At 40.2% G+C, this 27,226-nt stretch overlaps 1 protein-coding gene across 4 annotated transcripts in view; it reads right to left on the bottom strand.

Annotated features, from left to right (window-relative positions):
• LOC137347161 (hippocalcin-like protein 1) overlaps positions 1 to 24,818 on the bottom strand; it is a 132,800-nt gene extending 107,982 nt beyond the window's left edge. For all 4 annotated transcript variants that reach the window (XM_068011327.1, XM_068011326.1, XM_068011329.1 and 1 more), the window contains exons 1-2: positions 24,707 to 24,818; positions 24,008 to 24,072 (exon numbers count right to left, since the gene is read on the bottom strand). The gene's annotated coding sequence lies outside the window, so the exon portion shown is untranslated. The remainder of the gene's footprint in view (positions 1 to 24,007; positions 24,073 to 24,706) is intronic.
• Between the last annotated feature and the right edge of the window lie 2,408 nt (positions 24,819 to 27,226).

Genomic DNA, 27,226 nt, shown 5'->3' with positions numbered 1-27,226 from the left:
GTCTGCCATATTGAGAGCTAAATAGGTCTATTAGAACCCAAAAAAAGGGGGAACGCACAGCCAAATTTCTAGACACATGTCTTTCAGGAAAAGAGAGTGGTGGGGGTGGGGGGGGGGGGGAATTCAGAGCATAAAATATAATTTAGATACAAATTTTTTTAAAGAGGGAATGAATGGGCAGAAATTTCAAATGTTATTTGTCTAATACAATATTGAACCCACCCAAATAAGGTGCTATAGGCAAAACAGGGGTCAAAGGGAATGATGCTCTGTCTGCACAAGACCTAGAAGTCAACTTATGTTTGTGTGCACACGCACGAGAGAAATCAATACACACAGATTCTTGTTGAATGTGAGGAAGCAACAGGCCTGGGAGAAGTGGTGTCTTTTCCAAAAGCCTCCATTTAATTTCAAATAACAGGAGCTGAACCCTGGAATGTTCTGGAAATAATAAGCATGCTGCCAGTCTACAGACACTGGATTCACAGTCACTTGGCTCTTGGGACCTGAACAAAAAAAAAATAAGAGCCATTCAAGCAGGTCTCCCAGGTTACCTCTCAGTGAGCCCTGGCCATTTTACATTCAGCTTGGAGCTGCCCCCATCCCCACCATTCTAATGAAAGGGAACTGAAGCAGAAGACAAAAAAAAACATGTGGCTGGAGACTTTGGGGGTGAATCTCATCAGGGCGTTTTCCATCACCATAACTTTGGCAGATCAGAAGAATCCACAAGAAAATTCAGCCCCATGGATTTAATGACATGTATTATACTTGCAAGAAGTAACTAGCTGTCACCTCTGGATTTTTGAAAACCCAATTCTCACAGAAGGGGATGTCCATTCAGAAGATTGCTGCTGCAACATCTCTCCGTCAGTCAGCGGCCCACTTCAACCCTGGCTGACTAGGCCTCAAGGACTCCTCCTGCAACTTGTGGCCAGTAACTCCAACTAACAAGACCGAGACACCAAGAGCTAGGAATTGTCATTATTGCAGTGCGTTGCGCGTTACTCAAAGTAACTCTGTCCTACAGTTAAAGGACAATCCATTAGCAGTGCTTCTGCCTGTGGGTCATATTATATCAAGGGGAAAGTCGTTAGGATATCCAAAAGGAGAAGTTTTGAACTCAATAGCTTGTCCTCAATTTAGATGGAATAAACTGAGATGCCAAATTGCTGCTCCATCATCAAAATAAATTAACATTAATGTCATCAGTGGGTAGAGTGAAGGAAATGTATTCTGCTGCCCAATAGTCATTCATCACCTTAATGAATATAAAATTCTCTCTCTACAGCCCTCAAAAAAATTACACAGTCAAATTAACTACATTAAAAGGGTAATCTTTGGCAGCCCATTAATAACTCCAAGACAGAGGGTTATAAACAATAAATGAATTCTCAATTTACAAAATTGAAACTGCAAATGGAAATATCACACTAACGCCTCACTTGACAACATCTGAATAATTTTCTCATTACAGTGGATTCTTGCTTTTGTTGCTTTTCAGGTTGCAACTGAAAGATGATAAAAATTAAGTGAAACTAACTAGACTCCAACCTAATGTGAACCAAAAATGGAAGCTATTGGAAAAACAGGTCAGTCAGCATCCATGGAGTGAACAGACAAATTAACATTTCAAGTATAGACCCAAAGTTCTGATCAAGAGTCTAGATGTGCTGTGCCTAATATGCATGAATGGTGGCTAAATAAGAATGAAAATTAAAATTTTGTCTCAAAGAAGAGAAACATGCAGTGAGAATTTGGCACTTTCCTTCGGCCTCCATTGTTTATACTGATTTACATCCATTTAACATTCAGGTGCATTCTAAATGACATCCACAGGTAATTTGAGCATAGCTGACATTGTCAGAATGAATGAGAGTGGGAATTGGTGCATTTTTAGGTCCACTTTCCAAGTTTGGGTCCATGGAGGAAATTGGAGGCCAATGGGTAAAATTAACTTCCTTGTCAGCCACCAGAGAAATTACCTCAGGTTTTAAGGAAACAATTCACAACAATATTTTGTTTCCCCCTCAATAGCATTGTGGTGGATAGAAATTCTCTTCGCAGTCAGTAGTCAAAGCATCCTCATTGAAATGGTCACTTTCAACCATTACATTGTGGGCACAGAAATCTTGCATAAAAATGAACAATATGTAACAAATTGGGAATCCCACTCAAAAAGGACACAAAGTTGGCCAGGGTGGGAAGTAGAAGAATCTATATTGATAGAGTAGATGGTGCGCTAGCTGAGGTTGGAGCTAAAGCAATTTTTTTCTTGTAAGGTTGAGGAAGCTGTGCTCTGTAATTAATGTATGCTGAACCTGACTGGGCAGTACATGATATTAAATACTGAGAGCCACCATGATGAGCACATAAATACAAAATCAAATTGATCAAATAACGTAGGAATGAAAAAATAATCATGATTTCTTATTGGAATGCCTGATTTATGTCAGACAGAGAGACTCTCTCCTTGAAAGAATAGTTTGTTGAAAACCTCTTCTCACTCAAATCAACAGCTGTTCAACTCACATCTTGTATTTCAAGTGTGGACTTTGCTACAATCTACGCAAGGAGTCTTTGCCAGTTAATTAGTTAGCTGGTTGTCAATATCAGTGACAATTCTTATTGTTTAATCTTAATTTGAAAGTCATAAAAGCACGCTTTAGACAAAACACTAAATAACAAAATAATCACAGTATATATTACAGGAAACCAAGCAGTTATGTGCAGAAATTGGAATGAACTGTACTGTGCTCTGTACAGCAAGATGAACGAACTTGCATTTATATAGTGCCTTTCACACCTCAGGATGTTCCAAAGTGTTTTACAAGCAATTAACTATTTTTGCAGTGTAATGTGGGAAAGTGTGGCAGCTAATTTGCACACAGCCAGGTCTCACAATCAGCAATGATCTGTTTTGTGATGTTGGTTGAAGGATAAATATTGGCTAAGATACCGGGAGAACTCCCCTGCTCTTCAAGTAATGCCATGGGAACTGTTAATCTTTCATGACATTTAATTACTGAGACTATAAAAGCCATTTGAATCCATCAAATTGTAGGATAGAGCTGTGTAAATTGAAAGACCATACCACATAAATGGAAAAAACAAAATACTATGGATGCTGGAAACCTGCAACAAAGACAGAAAATGATGGAAATACTAAGGTCAGGCAGCATCTATGGAGAGAAAAAAAAAACGGTTAACGTTTCAGGTCTGTGTGACCTGTCAGTGTGATGAAAGGTCACACAGACCTGAAATGTTAACCAAATAAATGGGAATCACATGAACCAAAAGGAATTCCCATACTTGCAAAGATTACATTGCTTAAAAAGGTAGTAGAATAAAGTGCACAGCGGGATAACATTCTTTCAGTGATGGAGTGCTTTGAATAAAGACAAAACCTTAACTCTCAGATTTAAATAATAATAAAGTAGCATTCTTTTAAACTACAGGATTTAGTATCCAACTTGATTGGTAGTCAGCAATAAAATGCAAAGAAAAAACATTGTGTTGGTTATTGGCAGGATCATTTGGGGCATTTAACTGCCTGTATTTTTCACATTTCCAAAGTGCCATGTTCTTGAGCAATTCAACCTTTGAACTCAATCTGCCCATTTGTTTTGGGTCCTGACATGGCCTTAAGGACATAGCAACAGATTGTGTGAAGTACGTGTGTTATGGCAAGTGTACATATGGAAGACATCTACATTTAATTAGACCAATGTCAATCTTAATATCTCATCTGGCTAGCAAGATGACAGCCAAATATCCATGTTTTAAAGCTGCAGAGAATTTTGACTTTGGGGACAGTTAGAAATAAAACAGCTAATTTAAAACTATATATATGTCATTTAAAGTAATTTTCCAATTTGTCTGCTACCTGCTTATGCAATGAAAGTCTCCCACATGCACAATGTTCTCACACTTGTCATTGAAAGCATATCAGTAACTTAGCAACTACTTACTTTTTATGACCTGGCAGTAGTTTCAGCATGTTTTGGTTTTATGCAAATTAAGAATTGTGGTTATCACCAGAAGCAGAGAGGATGTCTGGAGTATCATGATATGACATTTGAAAAATGTTAAATGAAACATTTGATTAAATTAGAAGTAGGATCTGATATTCAAGATAAAAATAAGTCAGGCACAGAAAGACAGTGATGAAATCAAGATTCAAAAACCACTTCCCTGTGCTCATATGTTCAATGCTCTGACACTGAGTGAAGATATACAAAAGATGCGGAGTAGAAGCAAAATTGAACAATTCATCTCGGGATCCAGGAGACACCAATCTCCCAATCTAACTTCACAGCTAGAGTTTTGCTGAACCTGGGTTTGCACAGGGTCATGATAAATATCTTCCATATATCATCCCCTCCCAAACAAGGGAGGACACATCTGCAGAGCAAAAGATGTCAACAAAAAAGCTGGGCCAGTGCCAGCTTTTTTAATCTTAGTGCCAGTCTATTGAATCTGCTTAACTGTTATGCAAGTAATGGGGGAGATGAAACTTTAAATCAAGAGAGAAGTTTGAGGTTTTATTGTTGCCATAGTCAGAATTGAAACTTTGATCTCAACTTGCCATACAGAATATTTTCCCCAATATCTATGAAGAGGTGTGGGGAACAAAGAAGTGACTAAAATTTAGTCCATCTTCTCCATCTACCTAATAATTCCTCTGTGTGCATGCAGCTGAGAAACATAGGAACATCAGGAGCAGACCATTCAGCTTGTTGAGCCTGCTCCACCATTCAATTAGATCATGGCTGATTATCTACCTCAACGCCACTTTCCTGTAATATCCTATTACGACTGAGGTAGGAGGAGTGCACTGTCTTTTCCAGTTCCACTTCTCCACAGGTCACAACATATATTTAAATGTTTACCCAGTTACCGATGCAGTCAATCATATACTCTACTCTTTATCCCAGAATAAAATATAGCAACCAGGTTTCTTTATGAAACAACAAAATTATCAGATTATAAAATAAGACTTATCCAGTAATGAAGCAAAGCATTAACACACAAATTGAAATATGAAAGTTCCCTTTTTAAATAGCCCACACACATAAACACTGGGGAAAAAAGTAAAGAAATTCTCTTTGCAAAGGTCTTTTACAAAAAAAAGACAAAAAAAGGAATACTTTGGCCAAATACTTGCTAATTCTTGAAGAAAAAAAAAGATACGGAAGGGCGTCAGTTGTCCCTTTTGGTCTGGCGTCTGGGTTTATGGAGACGGATCACTGGGATCTTTTCACAAGCAGCTCATTCTGGAGATGTTGGGAAATAGTCTGGTAGGCTTTCCAGGAGAAATGTGGCATCAGAGGTTTCAGTTATCACACTCTAGATTCGCAGGGTTTTTTCAAAGAGGTAGAGGAAGAGGAGCTGACACACTGGATTTCTCCGGGTCTCTTAGAGAGGTGCTGGAAAGATGAGCTGGGGGTTTCTTTCCAGTAGGCTACAAAACTAACTGCTTTTCAACACTGTCCACACCCCAATTGAACCAAAACAATATCTCAGAAGCAAAACCAGCTCCTGACCCTCATAAATCTTGACATGTCACCTCTCTATAAACATCTCCCCCAAGTCACCAAGGTTTCTGTTGTTTATCAAGCTTAAGGCATGTGATATCCAGTAAAGGTTGTTTTCAAACAAGACCTCTGAGTATCCTTTCAGTGAACGTTCAACAAAAAAAGTCCAGCATCTATGAAATCTATGAAGTCTTCCAAAATGAATCCATTTCCACACTTTAAATATGAGTCCTCAAAAAAATTTAACAAAAAATGGAAGCAGTTTCATAACAATCCCCATATCCCTTTATGTCATTAGTATCCAGAAATCTATCAATTTCTGTCTTGAACATGATCAATGATTGAGCTTCCACAGCCCTCTAGGGTAGAGAATTCCAAAGATTCACCACCCTCTGAGTGAAGAAATTCCTCCTCATCTCAGTTTTAAATGGCTTACCCCTTATTCAGAGACTATGCACCCTGGTTCTAGACTCACCAGCCATGGAAACATCCTATCTACATCCACCCTGTCACACCTGTAAGAATTTTGTAAGTTTCAATGAGATCACCTTTCATTCTTCGAAACTCCAGAGAATACAGGCACAGTTTCCTTAATCTCTCATCATAAGACAATCCCACCATTCCAGGGATTACTCCGGTGAACCTCTGTTGCACTCCCTCTATGACAAGTATTTACTTCCTTAGATAAGGAGACCAAAACTGTACACAATATTCCAGGTGCGGTCTCACCAAGGCTCTGCACAATTGCAGCAAAGCATTTTTACTCCTGTACTCAAATCCCCTTGCAATGAAGACCAACATACAATTTGCCTTCCTAATTGCTTGCTGCACCTGCACTACCTTTTAGTGACTCATGAACAAGGACACCCAGGTCCCTTAGGACATCAACACTTCCCAACCTCTCACCATTTTGGAAATACTTTGTTTTTTCTACCAAAATGGATAACTTCACATTTTTCCACATTATATTCCATCTGCCATGTTCTCGCCCATTCACTTAGCCTGTCCAAGTCCCCTTGAAGCCTCCTTGCATCCTCTTCACAACTTACATTCCCAACTAGTTTTGTGTCATCAGCAAATTTGGAAATATTACATTTCATCCTCACATCCAAATCATTTATATAGATTGTGAATAGCTGTGGCCCCAGCACTGATCCTTGTGGTACCCCACGAGTAACAGCCTGCCATCTTGAGAATGACCCATATATTCCTTCTCTGTTTTCTGTCTGTTAACAATTCTCAATCCATATTGTTATGACCAAGGGAGGAGTGCACTGTCTTTTCTAGTTCCACTTCTCCACAGGTCATAACATATATTTAAATGTTTACCCAGTTACCAATGCAGTCAATCATATATTCCACTCTTTATCCCAGAATAAAATACATCAACCAGGTTTCTTTAATAATAAACTGTTAATTTTGTTGTTTGTCAAACAAGGCTTATCCAGAAATTAAGAAAAGCATTAACACAGATTGAAATATGAAAGTTCCCTTTTTAAATTCCCCTCCTCCCCCTACACACACAAAACCAGAAATTCTCTTTGCAGTGGTCTGTTACAAAAAAAAAGACAAAAAAAAACTTTGGCCCAATACTTGCTAATTCTTGAAAAAAAAAGATATGGAAGGAAGTCAGTTGTCCCTTTTGTTCTGGCGTCCGGGTATACAGAGATGGGTCACTGGGATCTTTTCAGAAGCAATTCATTCTGGAGATGTCAAGAAATCGTCTGGTTGACTTTCCAGGAGACACCTGGCATCAGGAATTTCAGCCAACGCACACTTGAATCATAGGGTTTTCCCAAAGACAGGAGGAAAAGAGGAGCTGATGCTCTGGCCTTCTCAGAGTCTCTTAGGAGAAGTGCAGGCAAAATGAGCTGGAGTTTATTTTTCCTTGGCAGGCAAAACAACAACTGCCTTCAAAACAGTTCACACGCCAACTGAACCAAAACAATATCTCAGAAGCGAAACCACAAATAGAAAGTCAACCTCCTGACCTCCATAAACCTTGACATGTGACTTCTCTGTAAACATCTTCCCCAGGTCAACAAGGTTTCAGTTGTCTATTGAACTTAAACATGATTTCCAGCAAAGGCTTTTTTCAAACATCATCTCAAGTATCCTTTCAGTGAACTTTGTAAACAAAAGCACACATCCATGAAATCTTTTCAGTTTTAAAACATGAGTACTCAAAAAAATTTAAACAAAAAAGGAAGTACTTTTGTAACAATACCAGTATATTACCCCCAATCCCATGTGCTCTAATTTTGTTTACTAACCTCCTGTGTGGGACCTTATCAAAAGCCTTCTGAAAATCCAAATACACCACATCCACTGGTTCTTCTTTATCTATGCTACAAGTAACATCCTCAAAAAACTCCAACAAGTTTGTTAAACATGATTTCCCTTTCATAAATCCATATTGACTCTTCCCAATCATATCATTATTTTCTAAGTGCCTAGTTATCACACCCTTTATAATAGAATCTAACATTTTCCCTCCTACTGACATCAAACTAACAGGTCTGTAGTTCTCTGTTTTCTCTGTCCCTCCTTTCTTAAATAGTGGGGTTACATTTGCCACTTTCCAGTCTGCAGGAACATTTCCAAAATCTATAAAATTTTGAAAGATAACCACCAATGCATCCATTATCTCTTATAACCACCTCCTTCAACACTCTGGGATGTAGCTCATCTCGTCCAGGGGATTTATTAACCTCAATCCACTTAATTTTTCAAGTACTACCTCTTTATTAATACTAATTTCTTTCAGTTCCTCATTTTCACAAGTCCCTTGGTTTCCCAGTATTTCTGGGAGATTTTTCTGTATTTCCCTCTGCGAAGACAGACACACAGTAATTGTTTAGTTTCGCTGCCATTTCCAACATAAATTTTCCTGTCTCCGCCTGTAATGGACCCACATTTGTCCTTGCTAATATTTTCCTTTTCACATACCTAAAGAAGCTTTTACAGTCCGCCTTTATGTTTTTCGCTAGCTTGCATTCATATTCTCTTTTCCCTCATCAGTTTCTTGGTCATCCTTTGCTGGATTCTAAATTGCTCCCAATCCTCGGGTTTACCACTTATTCTGGCAACCTTATAAGCCACTTCCCTTGATCTAATGCAATCTTTAACTTCTTCTGTTAGCCACAATTGATTCATCTTTCCAGTTGGGGTTTTGTGTCTTAGAAGAATGTATATTTGTTGTAGACAGTGTAATACTTCTTTAAATACTAGCCATTGCCTGCCTACCGTCAAATCTTTTAGTGTGTTCTCCCAATCCACCACAGCCAACCTGCCCCTCATACCTTCATAGTTTCCTTTGTTCAGATTTAAGACCCTAGTTTCAGAACGAACTATATCACTTTCAAACCTAATGTAAAATTCTATCACATTATGGTCACTATTTCCCCAGGACTCCTTTACGGCAAGGTTATTAATTAGCCCTTTCTTATTACATAATACAAAAATCTAAAAAAAACCCTATCCCTAGTTGGTTCTTCAACATACTGCTCCAGAAACCCATCTTGTACACATTCCAGGAATTCATCCTCCACAGCATTAGTACTGATTAGATTTACCCAGTCTATACGTAAATTGAACTCACCCATTATTACTGTATTACCTATGTTACATGCACTACTAATTTCCTGAATTATACTGTGCCCGTCATTACCACTACTGTTTGGTGGCCTATAAATAACTTCCACGAATGTTTGCTGCCCCTTGCTGCTTCTTAGCTCCAAGGTAGTATAGTTAGTCTTAACTGCAGACTACCGTAAAATAGTGTGCACATACATGAACATAGACAGATGCTTATCAGTGGATATTGTCAATTCTCACCAAGAAGAGTCTTCAATGGCCTACAAAATGGCACAGTAGAATGTTCAAATTAATCAGAGTTCAAATATCCTATTCGTATTGGTGTAAGAAGTCATTATTCTTTTCAGCACTAATTACACCAGAATCAATGAGTAAGTAACATATTTTAATCAGTTCTTTCTATGTTTTGTATGCTGTAATCGACTGCACCAAACACAAACAATTTTGCACTATATGCCATGACACTTCTGTTGTTGCTAATTACTACCCCCTCCTTTCCGAGGTCCACAAATGCATTATCACTTCCTGGACTTGTGCCATCACAATCTTCCCTATTCAGATCCAGTTTTCACCTTTCTCTCAGCACTGAAATGTGCCTTGCTGAAAAGGAACAACATCCTTTGTGACTCACCATAGTCCTTAAGGTCCTTAAGTCCTGCTTTCTGCAACATTTGACATAGTTGACCATTTTGTCATGCTAGGCCCCCACCTGCCAAGAATGAGGCACATCAATTTTGTCATGAACACTGATTGTTGTTGGAGCGAGGAAATGACTTGTTAAACAGATCAGCCGTGGCTGGAAAAAAAAATACATACTAACAGACATCGAAGGTGAGGAAGCGCATTCCAGAGTCTGCTAAGGAGGATACAATCCACAAGGGCCAGGACTGGTTAGTTCAGCTGGTCACATGACTACTTGGCTGTTCCAGGGTTTTCTTTTGAACTGGCCACAGAGAGTTTGAAGGCAGAGTGTCTGTTTGCTCCTGGACTGAGAAGATCTCTCTCCTGTCTGCTCCCATCTCTTTTTCAGAAGCTTCTGAATCCACTGAAGACACATGAACCCCAAGTGAGAAAAGTCTCCTACAGTGCACAAGATTTAAGAAGAATACTGGGCCCCAACGAAAAGCAAGATTTACCTACAATCAAGGACTCTACAGTGAGCTCGAAGAACTGTAAAAAAAGCTCTTCAGATATTGCCTCAAATTTTTCCACTTTATTTTCCTTCTGCTCTTTTCTGTCTCTATTTGCATGTGTCTATCGCGTATGCATGCTAGCCTGGGTGTGTCGTGTATCCATAGGCATCAACTGAATTAGAGTTTAAGTTCAAGTTTAATAAATTTCAATTTTTCTTCTTTAAACCTAAGAAGACCTGTTTTTGCTGGTTTCTTTGCCTTATAATTGGAAAGCAGTGAACAAGGATTCACCAAGGGTGGGCTAAAACATGGTATATTTAATATTAAACCCTGTTATGGTAAAACCAGATGAAGGCTGAGAGAGACCCCTAGACACCTTCCTCATCGGCTCGGTAACAACATTAACTTCCTCTTTTTCATTTATCGGCCATCTCTTGCTGATTTCATTTGCAGCCATGAGGTTAGTTTCTACATGTCTGCTGTTGACACCAAATTCTCTCTCTGCAACACTTTCCTCGACTCCTTGGCTACCTCGTACGCAATATCCGGGGGCCAATATTAACTGCCTCTGACTGTCATAAATTGGGTGGTAGTGGCCTGAAAATGGTGTCAGGTCACTTTCCACTCCATTTACGCTGAAGCTTTTGCGACTGCCAGCTTGGGTAGAATCCTGAGAAGGGCGGAGACCACTTTTAACAACTAATTACAGTCATACGGCTCACCAGCAGCATGCAAATAAGACCCAGACCTCAAATTGGCTTGCGCCTCTGAGCACAATGGGCGGGCAGTAGGCACCATCCAACCCCGACTGCCCATTTTGTGCCAACAAAGTTAAAAGTAGTCTTGGATGAGTCATGGCTCCTTTTAGCTGAACATTACAAAGATTGAAGAATCACCTCTGGCCCTGCTACAACCTCTACTTCCTTACCATCAATTACTTCTCCTCCCCAGTCACTGAGGCTCAGCTAGACTGTTCCCAACCCTGAGTTTAGTTTCAAGCCTCTTATCCACAACAAATACTGCTTCACACCATTAGCTGCCTTTACCCTTTCACCACTGCAACCCTCATACATACTCATGTTATGTCCAGACTTGACTACTCCAATGCTTTCCTAGCTGGCTTTCCTTCCTTCCTTCATGAACTCAAACTTTTGAAAAACTCTGCCATACACATCCTGTGCTGTACCAAGTCCTGCTGAACCATCATCACTGTCTTCCCTGATCGATCTTGGTTTCCATCCACCAGCGTGTTAGATTGAAAATCTATTCTTGTTTTCAAAATGCTTCCATGTCTTTGCCCGCCTACCTCTGCAATCTCCTACCTACTTTCCCCACCCTTCAAAAACACCATTCCCTGACTCTGGGTTTTGTTGCAACACCCCTTCCTTTCTCTCACCATTGGTGGCAGAGCTGTTTGGATCCTACACTTTGAAATTCCCTCCCTAAACCTTTCTAGCCCCTTTAAAGGCCTTCTCAAAATGTTCTCTTCAAATCTCAGTTACCTCTCGATCTTTCCCTTCCTAACCTGGTACCCATTTCCTCATGACTCAGTGAAGCTATCCAAGTGCAAGATAGTGTTATCAGGTTATACTTTTCTCAAAAAAATAGCCAACTGGGACATCATGTCCAAATACAAACAGACAATTGTATTAAGTCGTAGAACACAGGCACAATTCCCATGTGCCTGCCTCAATCTCAGGAAAGGGTGAAAGATTTTTTTTTAAAAAGCCTTACTACTCCATGAACCATGTAATTATTACATAACTTATAACAACGTGCATAACATTCTCAGAGACAACAAAGCTGGCAGGATTACACAACTGAAAGGTCGACCTTTGCATAAATTTTGCAAATGAAATGGACAGGATTTTTCTGTTACACTACATTGTTAAATACTAGTCGTATCACTCAGAAATGTAAACATTTATCTTGTAAGATGGTCAAAAAAATAAATCAGCCAATTCCCTGGAAGATAATGGGAACTCCTGTATGAAACAGGCAAACCAATTTTTGGCATATAGTTCATTGTTTTACTTCATCTTTTAAAATTACAATTTGACCTTTACATCTGATCATACCTAGCTTCTGGTTAATAAACAAAATCGCTCAGATCCAGGAAAACCTTTGCAGAATCTCAGAAGAAAACCAATAGGGTCAGAAGTTCAATTCTTCCAGGAATTTAATATCATACAGGATTCCAGGGTATTAATTTGAAAATCCTAAAAGCTGCTTTTAAATGGAGAGGCAATACCTAATTATAGAGCATTACAATCAATCTTCGAAGAGTTAGAAGATATTCACTTTATGAATTATTCAGCAGTGGTGTCCAGTTTTATGCAGCCTGATCAATGTTCCTGAATTATTAGCAGCAATGCTTTGCTGAAGGACTAACTAGAATTTGAATGCAGACAATACCAGGATTAACCATGCTAAACTAAGATGAGTTGGACAACAGACAGAGCTTCACTGAGTACACTGTGCCAGTTTGGCCATGCTTTAATATCAAGGGAGACAAAGCAAATCTTAACCATCTCTATTCCAATCTTTCTGGCAAAAGAAAATGAAATTGTTTGTTTGAAGTCTAAACAGAGATTTCCTACACCTTTATTCTCGGAACATGGGAGTCACCAGCAAGACTGGATAGGATAGGATAGGGTAGGATAGGATAGGATAGGCTGAGGTTGTTCTCCTTAGAACAGAGGAGGCTGAGGGGATATTTGATTGAAATGTACAAAATTGAGAGGGGCCTGGATAGAGTGGATGTGAAAGGCCTATTTACCTTCGCAGAGAGGTCAGTGACTAGGGGGCAGAGATTTAAAGTGATTGATAGAAAGATTAGAGGAGAGATGAAAATATTTTTTTGCCCTAAGGGTGGCAGGGGTCTGGAACTCACTGCCTGAAAAGGGTAGTGGAGGCAGAAACCCTCAACTCATTTAAAAGGTGTCTGGATATGCACCTCAAGTGCTGTGACCTGCAGGGCTACGGATCAAATGCTGGAAGGTGGGATGAGGCTGGTGGCTCGTTTTTCGGCCGGCACAGACACAAGGGGCCAAGTGGCCTCTTTCTGTGCCATAAACGTTCTATGATTCTATGTTTCCATGACTGGTGTCTATTGCCCATCTCTAGATACACTGATAAAGGAGATGGTGTGCTAACTTCTTGAACCACTGTGCAGCTGTTTGATACAACTGTGTGGCTTGCCAGGCCGCTTTCACAGAGCACTTATAAGGTCGCTGACCTGAAACGTTAACTCTGCTTCTCTCTCCATAGATGCTGCCAGACCTGCTGAGTATTTCCAGCACTTTTTGTTTTTGTTTCAGATTTCCAGCATCTGCAGTATTTTGCTTTTACTTATATGAGTCACCTACATTTGAGAGAGACTGGAGTCGCATATGGGCCAGACTAGTAAGGATGGCAGGTTTTGATTCCTAATAATTAGTGAACTAGTTGGATTTGTAACAATCTAACAGCTTCATGGTTACTGTTACTGATACCTTGTTTATCATTTCCAGATTTCTTTTTAAAACTAAATTCAAATTCTCAAACTTCCATGGAGGGATTTGAACTTGCAACACCTGGATTTAGTCCAGACCTCTGGATTACTAGCCAAGTAACAGAATCACTACATTACCCATTTACCTTGACATTGCTCCCCATTGACTACAAATCCAATATTGAATATCATCCTTTAAAACACTCAAGGAAATTCAATATTCATTGAGCCAGCTATTTTGTTAAATATTTCTGCTCACATACAATGGGAATCAAATCTCTTAAAATAGTAACGTTATTGAGGTGTCAGGAACAGCTCTATTATAACATTAATGTGATTCTTATACGGGATTTTACAATTCTAAATAATGTTCCAAAAATATTATTTCTGTTCCATTTTTTGCCTTGATTCTATTGCTTCAATATTTATTCTTTTATGTTTAACAACCTTACTCACAGTCCTGATTTTGTCTTTTATTTTACATTGACAGGTCTAACTTTTCAAGTTAAAACCAGTTTAGTTACTAGTGTACCGCAAGGATCTGTTTTGGGGCCACTGCTGTTTGTCATTTTTATAAATGACCTGGAAGAGGGTGTAGAAGGGTGGGTTAGTAAATTTGCGGATGACACTAAGGTCGGTGGAGTTGTGGATAGTGCCGAAGGATGTTGTAGGGTACAGAGGGACATAGATAGGCTGCAGAGCTGGGCTGAGAGATGGCAAATGGAGTTTAATGCGGAAAAGTGTGAGGTGATTCTCTTTGGAAGGAGTAACAGGAATGCAGAGTACTGGGCTAATGGGAAGATTCTTGGTAGTGTAGATGAACAGAGAGATCTTGGTGTCCAGGTACATAAATCCCTGAAGGTTGCTACCCAGGTTAATAGGGCTGTTAAAAAGGCATATGGTGTGTTAGCTTTTATTAGTAGGGGGATCGAGTTTCAGAGCCACGAGGTCATGCTGCAGCTGTACAAAACTCTGGTGAGACCGCACCTGGAGTATTGCGTGCAGTTCTGGTCACCGCATTATAGGAAGGATGTGGAAGCTTTGGAAAGGGTGCAGAGGAGATTTACTAGGATGTTGCCTGGTATGGAGGGAAGGTCTTACGAGGAAAGGCTGAGGGACTTGAGGTTGTTTTCGTTGGAGAGAAGGAGGAGGAGAGGTGACTTAATAGAGACATATAAGATAATCAGAGGGTTAGATAGGGTGGATAGTGAGAGTCTTTTTCCTCGGATGGTGATGGCAAACACGAGGGGACATAGCTTTAAGTTGAGGGGTGATAGATATAGGACAGATGTCAGAGATAGTTTCTTTACTCAGAGAGTAGTAGGGGCGTGGAACGTCTTGCCTGCAGCAGTAGTAGACTCGCCAACTTTAAGGGCATTTAAGTGGTCATTGGATAGACATATGGATGAAAATGGAATAGTGTAGGTCAGATGGTTTCACAGGTCGGCGCAACATCGAGGGCCGAAGGGCCTGTACTGCGCTGTAATGTTCTAAAAAAAACCAGAATCTTATTTTTTGCACCTGCATGCCGATTTGCTCTGGATCTGGGACAATAATTAGCTCTGGACTAATATTTGCAAGTCTGAAACACTTGAATGAGTCATTGGAGTTTATGCACCAAGTACAGTTACATACATCTCATTAGCAACAGCCCAAGTGTCAACTACCCCCAACCCCCCATATACAGTACATAAATTCCTCCGGCTTGACTTCAATTTTCTGCTCTTCTGAAGGAATTGAGTATTACTGGAGTATAGTTACATGGGCATCAGGCACCCTTCAATGTTTCACCTAATTGGTCATTCTTCACATACAAACCTGGACAAATGAATGTTGGCTGACAGACTATTCAATGCCAAAGCCCAATCTTGCCCTCACCAGATGTTCACACAAATACACTTTTCAGCAGAACTTATTTTATTAATTAGGAGTTGGAAACCTTACTGATTTCCCCTCCCTACCCAAGACTGTTGAGACCAAATGAAGCACCCTTCATTCCACCCAAGTTAAATCAGTTAACAACTTGCACCAATAAAGCACCATTTAATATATAAAACATGCCAAAATGTTTAACTAGAAGCTACATATAAAAGCGAATGCAAATCATTATTAGCAAAAAGAATTATGAGAAGTAACCAAAGAAATAATCAAAGAGGTAGGCTTTGAGGATGCTTTTGAAGGTTGAAGCAATTTAATAAGTAGGTCCTATGGTATTCACTTAGATGCATGACTGTGGAAGGACGATTAACATCCATTAAAAACAACACCGAGAAAACATCACACAAACGCAATATTTGTTGCTATTATGGGCAACAGAAACTTCTACTATATGGTTTGGCACATGGTTTAAAATAGCCATATAATGCCAACTGAAAATATAATGTTAGATTAGTGTGTGTTGTCAGAGTGAATTAGGCATTAAATACCACTCTTCAGTGAAGCATATCCCTAATGTATTATGTTCGAACAGCTTGAAGTTTTACTCCATAAAAACAGAGAACCACTTCATTTTCCAGCTCAAGTTTACCTCCCATGATGAGGGTCAGCTATTTTAGGGATAAATTACAGATTCATTATATAGTCTCATCAGGGCTCCTGCAAAAAATAGCCATCATCTATCCTTAAATAGTATACCAGGCCATGCATTGTCCCAATTAGCACTCTCAGATATTCCTTTTTTTTAAGTGATAGGTATTTAGTTAAAATAAAAATTATATTTCTGCTAAGTATCAAATTAGTAGCTCAATTGAAACTTAATGAAAGTTTAAAAATGTACAAATACATTTTTGTGCAAATTAGTTTTTTTCCGCCACTATTCTCCACACCTCCCCGCCTTTTCTGCTGACATTAACTCATGCTGGGCTACAATTCTGCAGGCACTGGTACTGCTCTAAAAACCTTGCTTTATCTACCCAAACTTCACATTCAACAGCAGGCTATTTCACTGTGGGAGGCATCACACCTGAACTTGATCCTATCGTCACTCAATTTTGACATGCTGGATCATTCCAGCAGGAGTCACTGGGCAGGGATCAGGCACAACTATTTGCTCTTGAGACCAACTGAAGCACCTCCAATTTTGGCAACTCCCAAAAAAAACCAAAAATACACGATTACTTCCTTCACGATCCTCACCTGTAAATCTGATATAAATTGATGAGTATTTTGAGAACACATCATTCCTCAGTTTATCATATCATCTCAACCCTTCCTTGTGTGATTGTCTTACAACAAACTCTAGCCTGTGTGTTACCCTGTGTGTTAGATGGATAGAAACGGTACTCTAGGGAGGGCAGAAGGGGAAAATCTCAGTCATGGTATTTCCAACTTGTCTGCTCTTCTGTTGGTTTTCAATGAAAATTGGGGCATGGGTACCTCCAATGGTTCAAAGAGGAAATGCACTGCATGACATGGTACTAAAAGCATACATAACAGGAAGGTTTCAGGTTTAATTGCAGAATAAGATATCGCACAGCAGGAGCAAGGACACTGCAATCGGTCTCATCATTCCCAGGATAGAAAAGTGATAGGGAGAAGGGACAGAAATCAGCCAGAGCACCATCATGGTCCAGTGATTCATGCTGGAAATGGCAGATATGAGGACTGGGTCAGGCTCAGTTGCATTGCCTCCATGATTGAATAGCCTACAATACATTGACTCGGGTCGCATATGAAAAATGATCAATTGGGTGAGGTTCTGAAGGACTGCCAGCATTTATAGAATTGCAGCCCAGCATGAATCATTGCCCTGAGCATAGAGATAAAATAAGCAGAATATGGTGACATGCATAATGACCTTAAACTGGTGTATGAATCAAAAGAATATGTAATATTAATTTCAGGCCATTGTTTTAAAAAAGAACATTTGGCATTTTTATTTCTCAAATTGTATTTTCATTTTTTTAAAATGATGTTATATTTTATCGGTATTCTGTCACACAACATTAAGAAAAATCATTATTAATACCAAATGTTAAATTTGCTCTAGCACTGCTTAATCCAGATGATAGTCCCTCTCACCAGATCACCTGGAAAGATTGACTGCTAATGAGTCCGAGTCTATCAGTACCCACACATTATGAAAAAAAGGGTCAGGCTGCAGGTTGGCACAATGGACGTGAAAGGCCTAGTGGGATAGCACAAGTACTATGTTTGAAACTTGAATCTAGAAAACACATTTATTAATATGCACTTTAATTGGCGGATATGTAGTGCTAAAATCACAATCTTAATGATTCCATTGCCAATGGCAGGTAAGGAAGTCTTTTATCCTACAAGGGAAAATCCTGAACAGATATGCCTAGAGGTAAATATCAGAAAATTAAGATACGGCACCAGTAGCTATCACACTGTAAATAGGCAACATTTCACTGGTAACAATAACAACTTGCATTTATATAGTGCTTAGTAATATGTTCCAAGTCACATTATCAACCAAAATTTGACATTTAGGACAAAAAGGTAAGGTTTAAGGAGTGTCTTAAAAAAAGGAGAGAGAAGTAAAGAGACAGAGTGACTCAGGGAGGACAAGCCCAAGATTGAGAATTTTAAAACTGAGGCGTAGCCAGACCAGTAGCAACCATTAACAATATCAGCTAACATGTGACCTTTCATCAGATGTTCTGATGAAAGCTTATTAATCTGAAATGTTAACTCTGTTTCTCTCTCCACAGATGCTGCCAGACCTGCTGAGTATTTCCACCATTTTCTGTTTTTATTTCAGATTGCCAGTATCTGTAGTATTTTGCTTTCATACCTCTCCTCTGTCGTCCAGCTGGGTGGGACTGCGCTTGCCTGGTCCATTCTTATCTATCCAAACCTAGCTATAGCAATCACCTATAATGGCTTTTCATCCTGTTTCTGCTTTGTTGCCTCTGGAGTCTCTTTAGGATTTATCTTTGACCGCCCTCTTATTTCTCATCAACATGATATCCCTTGGCATAACAATCTGAGAACACAATATCAAGTTCCACATGTACATTGATGGCACACAGCTCTACCTCATTACCACATCTCTCAACACCTCCACCCTCTTTGATTTATGGAGTTGTGCAAAAGGTGGCACATATGTGGGACAGAGGGACCAAGGGTGGTCTCTGTGCAAATTTGAAGTCAGAAGCTCATCTCAGCAAAGAGGATGCCAAGGTTGCGAATGGTCTGGTTCAGTCGAAGAAAGTGACCAGGGAAAGGGAGGGAGTGAATTGGTGGCTAGGGAGTGGAGCTTGTGGCAGGGACTCAATGGCTTCTTCCCAATATTAGTTGTATGAAATTCCTGCTCATCCAGGACTGGATGTCAAACAGGAGGAGGATGATGTGGTCAACCCCATCAAAGGCTGAAGGCAGGCAGAGAAGGATGAGGAGGAATAGTTTACTTTATTCATATTTACATGGGACGTCATTTGCGACTTTGATTAATGTGCTCTCAGTGCTGTGGCAGGGTCAGAAACCTGATTAGAGGAGTTTTGCAGAGGTGTAGGGGAAAGGCATTTCAGAAGGCTATTTGTAGTGGAGAACAGAAATTTGGGGGGTTATCTTGGCATTCCAGGATGATCCTGAAATAGTGAATAGTTTTGGTCGGGGACAGCAGGGCCCAACTGTGCTTTATGTGGTCCAGCCAGATTTGGCTATGAATGGCTAAACCAGTTGTCCACAATAAACATTCAGATCTGTGTCCCTTGGACTATACCGGGGTGGAGGGTGGGAAACAGGGTGAAAAAGGTCCATAAATGGTGAAGACTTGAAGCTAATCTTGCAAGAATGATAATGTGCTAATATAATAGCATTCAAATTTTGTAGGTCATCCCAATTCCATAATTAGCTACAGTCCAAGATCAGGATTTCAGAGATGTAGGGAGCATACTAGTGGTGGGAGGAGAAAATAGTGCAATTTAAAAGGGATGGGGACAATTAAGAGGTCAGGGAGGGTATTAAAAGTTCAAAAAGCTTGCAGGAAGGCTCAAAAGGCTTCTCCACCCATTAGCAGCCTTTTACAGTTGAAGGAACTAGGGATTAAAATGTGACAGATAAAGTTGGAGAGAAAGGAAACCCCAATGTGCAGGCATATAAAAAAGCAGCCCAGCACCTAATCCACTGGCTGCTGAATTGGAGGTGGTGCTGTGTGAAGTGGATTGCAGGGAGTGACAGTCTGATGGTCCTCAGCACCATCCCCATTAGGTCAGCAGTACAGCCTGGAAGGAGGTGGAGGCATGCTTCAGACCATAACCGGTAGGTACAGTCACTGTCAATGTGATGGCTCATTTTACCAGGTGACCTTACAGCAAGTGGAATAGCTCTGAATGTGCCCCTTTGACATCATGGAGCCTGTGGAGACAGGTCATCAGTCATTTTTTTTTTGCCAAATAGATGGGGCAATATCAACAAATGTAATTGGTGACAGCTTGGGACAGGTGGCCAATCTGGCTCTGCTGGAGTGCCAATCATTCTGGCATATCCTCTTTCATGTAGTGCCACATGTAATGATTGGGGTGCTTCTGAAGAATTGTCCAGCCAAATGATTAATTGGGCCTTCACATCCCTGAGTTGCCCTGATGCCAACTATTTCAACTCAACTTGTGAGTTGGAGTCTACTGCACTAATCATCTGCTGCAGGAAAGAAATGTTCACCTCTGTCTGCTGATGTGGGCACGCAATCAACCACAGAACACCTGCCTGACATCTGTTTTCATGTTTCCAAATTTGTTTAATAGAGGAAACCCATTCCTACCAGTAATGGTGCTGGGGCCAAAAGAACAAAGGCTTACAGCAGTTGAAATGAAAGCTCACAAGAACCTTAAATTTTCATCAAGAAAATAAAAATTATGCAAAAATGGCTTCAAAACTGTTAAAAATCAAATTTATTTGCTTATATAGTTCAGCAGCTAGCAATCCTGGCTGTCCACCTCATTTGAGCATGATTTGGAATTAAAACTGTACTAGCAAAAAGACTGGAAAGAGATGTGGGAAATATTATGACACCACTACAATGTTATTTGTATATTACAATGAAATACCCATCTGATTCAAGTGGAAGCCTGCCCTGTGGATCACCAGAAGTGCATGTCATGCATAAAAGTGGAGGAATCCTAGCTTAATGGGTCTCCACCACTTTTTATCGCCTGTAATACTCTGGTCTCCTAGTTATTGGGGAGCTTTGGTACAAAAATTGGCCCCTTGATTATTCTATGGAATTCCAGTCCCATATTTCTAGAACACAAAGTGTCACTACCAATCATACAGAGTTGATTTTCCCAATTCCTCAGGGATTTCAACATGTGAAAATATCAATCCAGCAGACTCTGAAATGAAGAACATTTTCACAGAATAAAGTTAATTTCTCATAAGTGACAAGTATGGACAACTTTCAGTCAAGTGACCAAATCCTTTTATGGATTCTCACTGGTTAGATATTTTAGTTTATATTTGTCCACGTCAAAGTCTATATGCAAATTCCTGGGTTAAAATCTACTTTAATGCCACTGGGGAGCAGTAGGTTAATATTTGCCACTCATACATATAACAGGCAGGCGCATTTGGAATGTGTTTGGCAGAATTAACAGGCGGAATGGTCAGAGCCCTTATTGGACGACAAGTCTTTCATCAAAAATTTTAATGGAAGATAGATTTTTTTTCAAAGCCATTTCAGGTCCAATGGAGACACCGATCTACTGCTCGATTTACTCATTTTAAGTTAAAAATCCAGTATGTACAAGTGAAGCCCCACTTTGATTTGTACTCATTTATCTCAGCTGTGGCAAACTATCAACTGTGAAAAATTACAGGAACCAATGATCCCATCCACCTCCCCCAGAGCACTAAATCCTCTGTGGATTTTGTCAAAATGCACAGGCAAACCACGAGGCGGCCTGTGGACAGATTCAGAATGTATGCCTGATAATGGGGCAGGGGGCAGGAAAATAAACAATATCATGCAGATCTATGTATAGTTGCGGGGGTGGGGGGGTTCATGGAGAAATAGACCTTACGTTTTTGTTATGGGAAGACAATGATCCCTAGATCTTAGTCCAGTCCTTGTATTCACTCTTAAAATATCTCACACGGCTGGCATTGTTAGCTGATAAATCAGACAGATGCATTTTTAATTGCCTATGAGTTAACATTCTACTCGGCAGTGAAACTATCATTCACCCCCACATATAAAGAGATAAATTATCGGAGATGCAACATCATTCCTTCAGGACTAGGAAAGGACCAGTGATTAATAACTGCTTCAGGTCTCCTGCACAAAATGAATAGAATCAAAGCCAAATGAATTTAGGCCAGGATTGTGTGTGGGTTGTCTGGCATTCAATAGAAAGTTAAATGTGGCATCTAACAGAATGTTATTTTCTACAGGTGGCTCTTTGCTTTCGGATATATAATGCCTATATTATTTCTCAGTAATTAACTGCAGATTGCCACTTCAGTAACTTGCAGTGTTCACATTGAAATCATTAATGCTTCATGTGGCTAAACTCATACATCAGCTACATGAAGTGCACTATTTGAGTGCCATGGAGAAAAGAGCAATCACAACCCAAACAAATGGATGTAAAATGCAATACAACTGTACAGTAGTTATTAAAAACAAATAAGACGCGGGAGTGATTTCAAGGCTGTGGTTATAAACCACTTGAACTGTGCTTTCATGGTTTGTTGTCATTGAACCCCTCATTGATTGCTGTCTTGCAATCGCTCCTGGGTATTAATTATTCGCAATATAAAACACAATGAATCGTGATAATAAACATTAAAAACATGTATTTGTGCTTTATGTCACTAAGCAATTCACAAATATCATCAATGCATCAAAAACTTAGTACATGCAGTCCTCATCACCAAAGTAACTTCCTCCCTGCACAAATGGTATGGGTTTAGAAATTAAATAAAAAGATGCAAGGCTACAGTCAGATTGATAAGATTACAACTTTTGAATTCACTTTTAAGTATCCCCAATTTCATTTAGCCTGTTTCTTGGAACTCTTAGACTCAAAATAAACTATCTGCATAATTTCACTATCCAAATAATAATTTATTAATTTGAATCTAACCCCTCTCCCCCAATGCTATGCCTTTCCCAGCTAAAAGGGAAGTCAATAGAAAAGTCATTATAGTAAAAACTGACACTGAAAGTGCAGCATAACTGGCGGAACTGATTGTTTTGGGTGCATTGATTATGCCCGTGACGTGCCTTGGGCCATTTCTCAATGTTAAAGGTGCTTTATAAATGCAAGTTCTTGTTGTATTTTCTTGCAATACATTAAAATGAGAAAGAAATACCAAATTGTGCGCAGTAGAGTAAAACAAAGCTTGGCAACAAGCAGCACTGCAGAAAGAGCTTAAAGACAGACTGGCATGCCGTTCCTTATTACTTGGCACAGTCAAACCATCAAATCAGATGGACTTTTGGATCAAAATGTCTGACTGGAGATATTAATCTGGACCAAGGAATCAGCGACCCAGATTTCACTTGGCTCTTAATTGAAGGATTACGTGAATTAACATATCTAGACTAGGGATAGTTCGTTGCTTGGAAATTCAGATTGATTACTGTTTTTGATAAGTATATTGCAATATAGAACATGTTGAATTTCATCTGGAAATTACCGAAGATTGTAAAAATCCCAGTAGGCAAAATCGATACCGCACACATTTGGGAGCTCAAACCAATGTCAGACAGGTTCCTGTACAGAGACATACACCTTTTTGTCCTTGGTTGTCCAAAGTTGCGTTGATGTGCACCCAAGATCATTTTGCATCAACTTATATCTGGCAGTGTAATTACAACCTCAATGTATACACAGGTCAGTTATTCTTGCAGCAGGAGAGGAGAATACCAGAAGTATTCATTCCAACATTAAACATAATATCAAAAATGCACAGATTGTGCCAAACAAATTCATAGAATAAACAAAATGTCTCGTTAATGAGAAGTTCCGCGTGTTCTTTCAATCAGGAAAGACCGAATTAAATCATTCAACCAAGTTGAATTTTTTTCCAAGTGTTTAAATAACCTTTCTTTGTATCTACATTGAACACAGAATAAAATCACTCTTTTAAAATGTAAGCTACTACTTCAACGCAAAACTGGACGGGAGGCAACAACGGTTCAAGATTTCTTGCTATAGGGAAGGGATTAACGTCGTCTGATTTAACGGGCTGTGCAGAGATTTATCCCTGCAAATCACCAGCAATGCAAACAACCACAGAAAGACAACAATTCATTTCAGAGTAATTGAATTTAGACTTACCAGATCAGAAGTTGAAAACTAAGGTGTAGAAAACTAAGTTGTTCTGGGGAAGAATCCTCTTCGTCCTAGAATTAAAATGTATTTGCTTAATATTAAGACAGACAAGATGTTCTTCCTCCAAATAGAACCCGTCGATTGAGTAAATGCAGCCCCTGCAGCGAGAGGGCTCTAATAATTGATCTTTGAGCAATATCAATTCAAACAGCATACAATATTATAATAAAAGCAAAATACTGCGGATGCTGGAAATCTGAAATAAAAACAAGAAATGCTGGAATCACTCAGCAGGTCTGGCAGCATCTGTGGAAAGAGAAGCAGAGTTAACGTTTCGGGTCAGTGACCCTTCATCGGAACTGGGCATACAATATTAGTTCAACTCACGTCTCTTAAAAGTATGTGCAAATCGACTTCAACCACGTTCACTTTCACTAAAAGTAGCTAAGGTGAACCAACGTTATGTTACACAAACACGTTTTTTCAGGGACTACACCAAAAATAATCGACAGTCAAGGTCATCGTGAGTAAATTAACATGATTTAGCACATACTGTACACACTGACCAGAAGATCGCGACACATCGCAAACCGTACAAAAGAAATTATAATTTTTAAGCGCAGAATGTTAATTTACAGGAAAATAAAACCATTATCTTCCTACAGGAGATTACTTCCCAGGGGTATTCAATCCACTTCTTTTTACCTTGTAAAGATCAAACGCAGTTTTGCCCGTGCTTTGGATGTCCTGGATAAAGCATGTCCCAATGTGAGGACGACGTGAAATCGACACTGTTCAGAAGCACAATGCAACAATGTAACAATTCACAGCTGGCTGATTGGCACAGGGAGCGCGCCCATTCGATTCATGGGGGTGGCTTGTATACACATGTACACATAAACGCCAAGGAGCGACTTCATTTGACGAACATAAATTCCGGTTATGCTTTGCCTAAATCTCCAGCAAAAAAGAAACTGCTTGTGTGCTAACTGGCACGCTAAGTGCCTATGGATGGGGTGAATGAGAGATTGGACTTTCAGCTGCTCCCCCATCTACTGCGTTGTTTTGGTGTGTTCCTGCGAACCGAGTCTTCCAGCAGGATGTCCACACTGTATCAATGAATGGAGGCGATGCTCTTGAACCCTGCGGCTGGATCATGCTGATTCACATGAGTTGCGGCAGAGGCGAGTTGTCTTACACGACATTTCCAGTTGAAGCACACGTTGGAGATTTCATTGACCCGTAGTAAAATGCATTGAATCACAGTAGGGACTTTGAATATCGCAAAATGTAGTACTTGGAATCCAAATACTGTACACCTAAACTTTGACACTAACGGGATAGCAATTAATTGATACTTTTTTTTAGACCTGTCATAATAACAATTGCGAACTTGTCAGATCTCGGGTTTATAATAATATGTTCAGACTGAGAAATGGGTTACTGAGACATGTATCGACTGGGAAGTCATGGGTGCAGGGGAATTTGCAAGAAAGATTAGACATTTAATAAGCATAGACCCTCATAACGGTTTGTTGGAAAATTCATTGCCTGGTGGGACGCTGAATCATACACAAGAACACAGTACCAGGTCAATCAACCCAGATCAGACTTTTAAAGATAATTCATTCTTAGGATATGGGGCTCGCTGGAAAGGCCAGCATTTATTGCCCATATAAAAACCTGGTGTTCCCATGGTCCTTCCAGGTGGTGGAGGTTATGGGTTTGGGAGGAACTACTGCCAAAGCCTTTGAGTTGCTGGAAATACTCAGCAGGTCTGGCATCATCTGTGGAGAGAGAAGCAGAGTTAACGTTTCAGGTCAGTGACCCTTCATCAGAATTTATTGCCCATCCCTAGTTGCCCTTGAGAAGGCCTTCTTGAACTTCTGCAATTTGTGGGGTGCAGATGCTCCCACAATTCTGTTAGATTAGATTAGAGATACAGCACTGAAACAGGCCCTTCGGCCCACCGAGTCTGTGCCGAACATCAACCACCCATTCATACTATTCCTACACTAATCCCATATTCCCACCAAACATCCCCACCTGTCCCTATATTTCCCTACCACCTACCTATACTAATGACAATTTATAATGGCCAATTTACCTATCAACCTGCAAGTCTTTTGGCTTGTGGGAGGAAACCGGAGCACCCGGAGAAAACCCACGCAGACACAGGGAGAACTTGCAAACTCCACACAGGCAGTACCCGGAATCGAACCCGGGTCCCTGGAGCTGTGAGGCTGCGGTGCTAACCACTGCGCCACTGTGTTAGGTAAGCTGTTCCACATTCTGACCCATGGACAAGGAAGGAATGGTTTGTGATTTGGGGAACTTGGAGGTGATGGTGTTCCCATGGCCTTCCAGGTGGTGGAGGTTACGGGTTTGGGAGGAACTGCTGCCAAAGCCTTTGAGTTGCTGCAGTGCATCCTGTAGATAGTGCACACTGCAGACACAGGGAGTAAATGTTTCAGCCAGTGGATGGGGGGGAGGGGGCTGATGGGGAGAGTGGGGGGTGGGGGGTGGGGGCGGGGGTTTGCTGGGAACCCAGCATGGTGCTTTGTTCTGGGTGGCATTGAACTTCTTGAGTTGTTGCAGTTGCACCCTCCAGGAAAATGGAAAATATTCCATCACACACCTGACTTGTGCCTTGTAGGCAGTAGGGAGACTTTAAGAGAGTTAGGAGGCAAGCCACTCATCATGGAATACCCAGCGTCTGACATTCTCTAGCAGCCACAGTATTTATAAGGCTGGCCCCGTTCAGTTTCTGGTCAATAGTGATCCCAGGATGTCTATGGAGGGGGACTAAGCAATGATAATGCCATTGAAAGTCATGGGAAAGTGGTTATGCATTCTCTTGTTGGAGATGGTTAATGCCAGACACGTGCAATGTGAATGACACTGCAACTGGATTCAGTGCAGTGGATGACAAAAGACAGAGAAAGCAAGTGAAAGAGCAGGAAAAAGAGTGCCAGAAAAAGGTCTTAAAATAAATAAGAAAGGATTTCCACTCTTTATAGCTAGCCAATGATCCAAACTGCAAAAGTACTGGTGTCATTATTAGGCAATGACAGAGTTAAGATTGCCTGTGTTGCCCCTACAATTCAAACAGCCTGCCACGATTCAATGTCTGGTATTATGTGAAAAATGGGTTGTGTGCCCTGCTGCTTTGGTACAGCATTCGCAATTCCACCGTGAGCTTGTGAGTGACAGTGCCAAACAAAG

This window comes from Heterodontus francisci, chromosome 31, assembly GCF_036365525.1.
Source record: "Heterodontus francisci isolate sHetFra1 chromosome 31, sHetFra1.hap1, whole genome shotgun sequence".
Classification (NCBI taxonomy): Eukaryota; Metazoa; Chordata; class Chondrichthyes; order Heterodontiformes; family Heterodontidae; genus Heterodontus; species Heterodontus francisci.
The sequence above is the reverse complement of the archived record's forward strand: the minus strand, read 5'-3'. Positions and strand labels throughout refer to the sequence as shown.